The sequence below is a fragment of the Centruroides sculpturatus genome, unplaced genomic scaffold, assembly GCF_000671375.1.
Source record: "Centruroides sculpturatus isolate CEXI.00-Female unplaced genomic scaffold, Cexi_2.0 scaffold896, whole genome shotgun sequence".
In the NCBI taxonomy this organism is placed as follows: Eukaryota; Metazoa; Arthropoda; class Arachnida; order Scorpiones; family Buthidae; genus Centruroides; species Centruroides sculpturatus.
This window is the reverse complement of record NW_019385166.1, coordinates 259,326-268,219: the sequence shown is the minus strand read 5'-3', so window position 1 is coordinate 268,219 and position 8,894 is coordinate 259,326. Positions and strand designations below refer to the sequence as shown.

At 30.2% G+C, this 8,894-nt stretch overlaps 1 protein-coding gene across 1 annotated transcript in view; it reads right to left on the bottom strand.

The window, feature by feature from the left end:
• The window catches only part of LOC111635669 (neuropeptide CCHamide-1 receptor-like), a 32,429-nt gene extending 26,026 nt beyond the window's left edge, over window positions 1-6,403 (bottom strand). Inside the window, exon 1 of the mRNA XM_023380699.1 lies at window positions 6,315-6,403. The gene's annotated coding sequence lies outside the window, so the exon portion shown is untranslated. The remainder of the gene's footprint in view (window positions 1-6,314) is intronic.
• Window positions 6,404-8,894: the final 2,491 nt, after the last annotated feature.

Here is an 8,894-nt window from a genome sequence, read left to right as displayed (position 1 = left end):
CAGTCGACCCCCCTATAACACTGTTGATTTTTCCGTTTTATACGAATTCCATGTTGTACGAGTCACTTAGATTTTACAAACAAGTGTGCCGGGCTGATCAGCTCACGTATTTATAAAATCTAAGTGACTCGTACAACATGGAATTCATATAAAACGGAAAAATCAACAGTGTTATAGGGGGTCGACTGTATATCAATATTAAGCTTTATTCGTTCTTAATACAGTTATATTAGTATAAGATTTACAATGTTCAACCGTCCGTTTGTTGTCTGCTCGTTCATAAGCTTAATTTCTGTGTAAATTTATTGAGGTTTTGAGCTTCGAACATTTGTAATTTTTAATACATTTTTATGAATTTAATAACAAATTTTTTTATAAAATAAGTTAGATATTAAATATGCCCCGTGAAAGTGTACAAGATAAACTAAATAATATAAAAAGAAAATAATTTTAACATAAAAATTTTCTAAGAAACAGCATAATTTAAACATAATTATCAAGTCGTTTCATGAACATAAAATTTAATAATACAATAGACTTGAAATGAATTGTTGTGTTTCATAGACAATAAAAGTACTCCCTTGATGATTTTATTGTTGTATTATATTGTAAATGCATTATTCTGCTAAGCTTTAAGCGTTAATACGTGGAGAAATTGCGGCAAATTAATTAAATTAATTCGATGTAACACTAACTAAAACTGAATAAATAATGCTCGTTTAATTAATAAATAGAGTAAATTTTAAAAATTTTCATATTGTTTAACAATAATTACGTAAACAACATTTCTTGAAAATGATTATAAATGGTTCAGTTTCTTATTTTTGTGAAATTGCACGTGTTCGAAATTGACACGCATTTGAACAAGCATTTAGCATTTATTTCGATTTCATACACGTGGTATTTGAAATTGATATAAATCAATTTCAAATACCACGTGTATGAAATTGACACATTTCATTATATCAATTTCAAGGCAGATTTGCACGTGTTAAAAATTAACACAAACGTTTCAGTTTCAAACACGAGTCATTTTATTATTAAAAATTTAATCTGTTTCAAACACGTGTTTAATGTTTATTATTACATTGTAAAATTTGAATTAAATAAATGAAATTTACAAAGTTTTTATATCTGAAACGGTAATTAAAGGGTGAAACCAAATATATTTATTGATTTTAATGTAAATTTAACAAATTTAATCAACGAATTTCGTGAAAATTTGAANTTATTGTCCAAATAAATTATTTATTTATTTTTGCTTCATGATATGTTATAATAAGATGTTTCAAGTATAATAAACAAATAAATCTTACTGGTATGTGAACATTAACATTACAAAGGCTGTTTTTTCATTGTAAGGTAAGCTGTAGAAAGCAATAGGCTTACACGAGAAGTTACTTTCATTGCATACACACAATTTTAAAAACAGTAAAAAGACTGTTTATGATAGTGACATTGATTTTCTCTATCTTAAAACATACAGTATGGAGTAAAATTTACGATTATTTCGTGCCTCTGTGGCTTTGTCTACCAATTAGAGGCGAGTATTGGTGGGTGTGATAAACCCAAACACTTCATCACGTTTGCTACTTATTTATTGTTGCTGAAAACAATGCCAGAAAAACAGAAAGAAATAATTAAAAAACAATACTTTGTATAAGGTGGTTCACAACCCACCATACTTATCAATTCAGATACATGATTAGACTTTTGACCCCCCTATAACACTGTTGATTTTTCCGTTTTATATGAATTCCATGTTGTACGAGTCACTTAGATTTTACAAATACGTGAGCCGTTCACAGCCCAGCACAGGTATTTGTAAAATCTAAGTAATTCGTACAATATGAAATTCATATAAAACGGAAAAATCAACAGTGTTATAGGGGGGTCGACTACATAAATACTTATCTAATCTGTTAACACGTAATCTGTTCTTACATTAAAAATGAGTGTATTGAATCAATAGGTTCTTGCACGTGACTTATGACGCTTGTTTGAGTAATACGTCACATTGGTACTAATCCGACGCGTTGATGACGTCTTAACCTGAATTAGAATTAAATATGGCGTCTCTCGAAAGCGACACTGTTAATATTTTAAAAATAAAAAATATTTATAGCTTTAACCGGTGTTATATATTTATTTACTTTAAATATAATTCAAAATTATTTTACTTCCGCATATACATAAATATGGCCTCCTTGTTTACACGATAAACACTTGAATATAGCGGGGAATTATGGTCATTTTTTTTGTAAACTTCGCTATATTATCATTATCTATAATTTCGTGGATAAAAAGATTGTGGCTAAGTTTAAATTACGACACGACACGTCATTTAAACGACAAATTTAAAAAGTAATCGTGTGATGACGAGGTGCGAATGACGGCTTAAATACGTAATTTGCTCAATACCCGCATTTAGAATCCCTCTTTGGAGCACTTAATATGAAAGCTAAGATGTTACACAGTTGCATAATTCATGATATAAGCCCTGAAAGCGTTATAACGTCAGCTAAATCTGTCTGAGAACTTTTATTAACCCATAATTTATGATTTATGTTACTCTGATACAGGTTCTGTAACTAATTAATCAGTAATTATTCCACTGTTTTAATTCTAATTTAATCCATTTTACAAATTTATGACATTCGTTACAACAATTATAAATAAAACAATCAGCTATGACAATTTTAAAATTGAAGTGATCAATTCTTGAAAATAATCTGTTTTCTAATTATTGTAACTGATTATTTTTGTAAGTTTTATTTATTAATTATTGTAACTGATATAAACCGGTCAATTGCAGAGATTAAATGTGTTATAACAATTACAAAGTAATCAGTTACATTTGTTACAAGTTCTTTTTACGTTTATTTTGTAATTATTGAAACTGACTAGCTTCATCGATTGTTAAAACTGAATCGATTGTTGTAACTGATTAGCTTCATAGATTGTTTGAACGGAATCGATTGNTAATTTCTGTACTTAGTATAATAAGTAGTAAGATCGAATTACATAATAGTTCGGATTCGATTTCGCGATAATAACGAGCTTGCGGCGGGTTTTCATCGCGAAAACGTCTACGTCGGACGTTCAGCGCGGCCTTCCTGTAAGTTTAGAAGTTTGACAATGGCGTTTGGAACGTCGAGCATGATACCACTGACGTTCCAAACGCCATTGTCAAACTTCTAGGCTTACAGGAAGGCCGCGCTGAACGTCTGACGTTGACGTTTTCGCGTTGAAAACGTCGTCCGCAACCTCTCTAAAATGCTTACGTTATACAGAACTTATAGAATGTTAAGCTTTTCAAATTTAATTCGTTTTCTCAAAATTGAGTACTGTATAAAATGTTATTATTACCCTATTAATTTGCGTATCCAAGATACAAGATTCTGAAAGCTTTCACCTGTTTAAACATAACTTGCAGAAAAACTATACAAAAATAGATCATTCTAGGAATCTTCTCAGCCTCGACAACTTTCACGTGCCCAATATGGTCCATTGAGATCTGTTCTAAGTATATTATGCGCCTGAACGAGCTAACAATAAAGAAAGCCTCTTGCATGCCATAGGCACTTTAGTGCCTATGGCATGCAAGAGGATGGAAATTTTGCAATTTGGTAATTGGCATGCAAAATGTGGCAGCATCTAGATTGTTTACAAGGATTTTGTTTGTGTCCCTGGTTACTACATTGTTTTCCACTAACATTAGGATAGAAATATTTAATTAAAAGTAAACAATAGACCCCACTTTACGACCGAATAAAATTTTTTTTAAATTTGTATGAATTACTCTGTTTTTTCTTGACCATTTCTTTGTGGTATTGTATAGTTAAAACTGTGTATTTCCAGGAACGTAATCTCAATTGAAGGCATTGAACATAATGGAAATCGGAGTCTCGTTTTACGACGATCTTCAAGGAACCAATTTAGCAGTAACAATTGAGTTTAGTATAATGTAATCTGTATTTGTCGTATGACGAAGATTAGTATTATCTATCCATTAAACAACTTCGCTTAAAAATAATATTTTGGGTGTTAAAAATAGATGTCCTAACAATTACAAAATTATCAGTTACGGTTTTTGATACTTTAATTACTAAATCATTAGTAATATATAACTGAATTTTTTAAATTTAGTGTATTTAATTCAGATTTAACATTTTAAATAGTTGAAATAAACAATTTTAAAGGTGTTTAACCGACAATTTTATATAAATTGTCGATCTAATTCGCATAGTAATTTCATTTTCGCTTTCGAATGAATTAATTGTTAATAAAAGTTACGTTATAATGATCTTGTTTGAGATGTAATTAATGTAATTATTCAATACAAGTCTAACGTTTTTGACATTTTAAGCATGTTTATCTCCTGTTTATCTGTTTAACTCAAAATTTAACGAAGTTGAACTTTAAATTACACCAATTTTCTTTAAATTTATTTCACAAGTAACTGAGAATTATGTAATTCGATCTACTCCACACCACTTTAGCCTTGAATGAAACTAGCTTAAGGCTAGTAACTTTATTCGTGCCCTGTTCAGTGTAGAACTAAATTTAAATTTAATTTTACAAATAAAATATATTGTTTTTTGTCCTAAATTCACTTAGATTTAACGAAGAAGTGACTTATATAACATCATCTAAATTCAATCAAAGTTTCAGTAATGTAATTCGACCTTCATATAAATCTGTTAGGCTGTATTTAAACAGTAAAAGGTCACCTGACAATGTTAAGAAATGAAAACAATTGTATCACTTTGACGAATGATTCTTAAGAATTTAATATATCGAAGTTCGTGCTGAGAGAATTTCAGTAAAATTCTTAACTAAATCTAAGTTTAAAAGGTTATTAAAAAAGGGACGGAGTAATACCTATCTGCTGTGTTATTGTCTTTGTAATATAAATCCTTCCTTTGTGATTTTATAACAAAACATAATTACTTACTTCCTTTCTTGTTTAATAAATATCTACGTGTAGTTTATTCATTAATTACGTAATATTCTTTTTTTAAATAAAAAAGTTCAAAAAATAGAATAAATTATGAACTAATGCAAATTTTGTATGTTGTGTGGACGAAATTTCTTACGTCGTCATTAATTCACATTTAAAAAGTAAACCGATGAACACCTACAAAATATCGTTCAACTGTACCAATTAAAAATAGACTGCAAAATTTAGTCGCTAGGGGAAATTTGGCATTGTCCTTATCTGAATACGTACATTTTTTAAGGAATTTCGGGCCTATAAGCAACGGAATATCCTAAGTACCGAGCTGACATTGCTGCTTCGTTGATAGAATTTAACGAGTCACGCACGATCGGGCAAACTGATCACCATGATTATTCAGCTGTCAAAAGATTGTGAAAAATGTTTTGAGCCTCTTTTTATATTCGAAATTCGTTAGAAAACGTAGACAACACACACATTAATTAAAAGGACACCAGCGCCAAATTTCATCCTAGGAGTAAATTTTATACTAACAATTTTCCCCCAAAATTGAAACTATATACTAGTTGCCCAATAAGCTCAATATTATTGGTCAAATCTATACGTGACTCACTATTGGCCATATAGATAAAACCACCGAATACTGGTGGTCGTGACACGTGAAGTTCTTATTTAATACCTAAGAAGGGGCCANAGCATTTATTTCGGTTTCATACACGTGGTATTTGAAATTGATATAAATCAATTTCAAATACCACGTGTATGAAATTGACACATTTCATTATATCAATTTCAAGGCAGATTTGCACGTGTTAAAAATTAACACAAACGTTTCAGTTTCAAACACGAGGCATTTTATTATTAAAAATTTAATCTGTTTCAAACACGTGTTTAATGTTTATTACATTGTAAAATTTGAATTAAATAAATGAAATTTACAAAGTTTTTATATCTGAAACGGTAATTAAAGGGTGAAACCAAATATATTTATTGATTTTAATGTAAATTTAACAAATTTAATCAACGAATTTCGTGAAAATTTGAAGGTACAAAACGATAATAATAGAAACGCTTGCAATTCTACAGGGTAATACTTTTATTCATCAAGTGTTCGTGTTCAGAAATATGTATTATCCTCCAGAGTGGTCCGAATGCGTCAGGAAACGTCTTTTAATAAAAGTTATGTATCAAAATATTTTAAATAAATTTGAAAATATTAACATAATTCAAATAAATTTAACGCTCAACACACCACAGTGTTTGTAATTAAAAGCAATTTTCCTCTTTTAGAAACTAGCAACAATTTTGTATATAGATATTTGCTAATTTTTAATAAAACTAAAAAGTAATTTACTGCCATCTGTTGAGGGTTTCTGTTACTAAAATTAAGTTTGCTGATCCTTTCTAAACAACTGAAAACAGACTTTTACCGAACAGTACAAACGTAACTTAATGCCATCTGTTGAGCGTTATAGTTACTAAAGATAATTTTACTTCCTAAAACAATTTTGCTCCCTTCTAGTAATCTGTAGTTTGCTGTTTATTATAATTTATTTTAATTAAAAAATAATTGTTAATATACGAAACGGGTAAGGGGCTGCCCAAAATTACATAGACGAGTGAGTAAAGTAATCGTCACGAGGCGTTACAAGGTGGGTGAACAAAATCATGTCCCTTCATACAGGAAAAAAAAATCCCCAAATTTTGCATTTCCCCACGTTTCAAGGTCCCCAGTCCAAACATCGAGAGCTTCATTATAAACATTAATTTCATCGCGTAATATCCCGTTTCACAGCGCAATAAACTATTAAATTTTTGCTTGTTATGGTCCATTATTCCAACTTTATTAATGTGCAGCTTTAATGTAAGCCACACCACCGATAAATATATTATTTAAGAGCAACGATAACGAAATTAGATAAGTTGAAGTGCATTAAGTTAAAAGGTGATACTCGCTCCTAAAATAAAAATCTTAAAATGGTTTTAGTGGACTATCAGTTCGTTGCTATTTTAATTCGATTTTATGCAAATATTTGATGGGATTAATTACTACTTTTAAAACAGTTTTCCTGAAGTTAATCGCTAGTTACTTTTGTGAAATGGAATTTAAAGCTTCCTATGAACGTAGTTATAAAAATTCACGTTCCTATGTCCTATAGAAACGTTAATTTTTCCTATTTTCTGTGGCGCGTTTTCATTATCCATATTTCATCTGTTGTTATTCTGTATTTTCGTATCCTTCAAAGATCATCTTTCCAAGTTCCTCCAATATCTCTTGGTATTCAGAATCCAACTTTCTCTGTCTTTTCTTTCTTTTTTTATGTTCCCAATTGTCAATTTTCTTCGTCCCGTTTTCTTTTTCTTTTTCTCCAGTGGCAATCTATTGTTTTAGTTTCTATTCTCCAGTGACTCGCTTTTTATGTTCTCTAGTGATTGGTTTTTCTCTATTGCTTTCTTTTTCATATTCTATTCCATGACCTATTCTAATTTTTTATATTCTCCCATGAATACTTTTCCTTGTCTGTGTGTTCTGCTGTGACGTTTTCATTTCGTTCCGTTCACAGTGAGCATCTTTCCCTCCACGTGGATAAGTATGAAGAAGTTTTTTTTTCCTATTTATTCTATTTTTCCTTTACCGTTTCATATTTCAAAAGTCATGGTCGTACCATAATACTTTAGTTAAGGGACAGAGATTTTCCCGAAATTTTTCACAAACAAAATCATTAGTAGTAATTTTTTATCTGTTAACCAGTTTGCTTTCATCGAGTGTTTTTTCCCCTCGCTTTCTCCAAAATCTGGGAAGGGAATTGTCCGATCCCCCAATTCGTATAATATGCCGAATGCCGACTTTTCTGTTCTTTATTTTCCAGGGAACAGTTCCCTAATTGTTTCTTTTTTTTCTCTCTCTCTCTATTTTCCGGTAGCCAGCTTTCTCTGACGAATAGCTCTCCTGTTCCTTACTCTCTTTGATGACCAGCTTTCCTCTTCCGATTTTGTATTCACCCATCTTTTCTCCTTTTCCTTTGTGCTCTACACTAACCAAGTTTTCCAATTCGTTTTATTTTTCTGTGACTACCTTCCCTATTTTCTTGCTTTTTTTTATCTACTCATTACTTTTCTCCTATTCCCATTTTAAAAGCAGACTTGCTCCATTGCTATTTTCTTTTTCGTGTTCTCCTCTTGGCCATTTTTTTCAATTCACTTTCCAGATTTTCTCACAATGTAATGACCAATTCACCCGTTATTCCCCAATTTTATGGATTCTCACGTTCTGTAATTCCTCTATTTTTTCAAGTTTTCCTATTTACCATTGACCAAATTTTCTCCACTAACCAATTCTCTAGTTATAGCTCTTCTGCTTCGTATTTTTCATACCTAAAAGATTAAAAAATGTTATTAACCAACAACCTGAAAAGATTTACTATGAGAAGTTTAATCCCTTATAGATTTAAGGTATTATTGAATAAGTAAATAAAATAAACCTTGATTGTCTTTCATTGATTATCCCCAAGATAGTAATTTGCATAATTTTGTTTTATAGAATTTTGTTGTTTCTTCCATTCCAAATGAATCGTTGTAACTCTTTACCCGACCAGTTTTTTTGTTTAGAATCTAACAAATTAAGATAATTACATTTCTCTTGAGCAATTTTGTCTTGTTGTGCTATTTCTTTTCCAAATTAACTTAACAAATAAGCAATTTATATATAAATTAATGAAAATTTTATATTGAAATCACTTTTCATATGATCAGAAATATATATTTTGTATGAAAAACGTTCCTTAAGATAAGAATTTTGCTTGCTCCCAACACTTAGATTGATTTCTCTTTGAATATTCCTGGCATTATCACCATTCCCAAGACAGATTTAAATTACGTATGCATTCGTTTTATCCAATCAGGAATTTGAATATGTAAATGAACTTTATGTAAC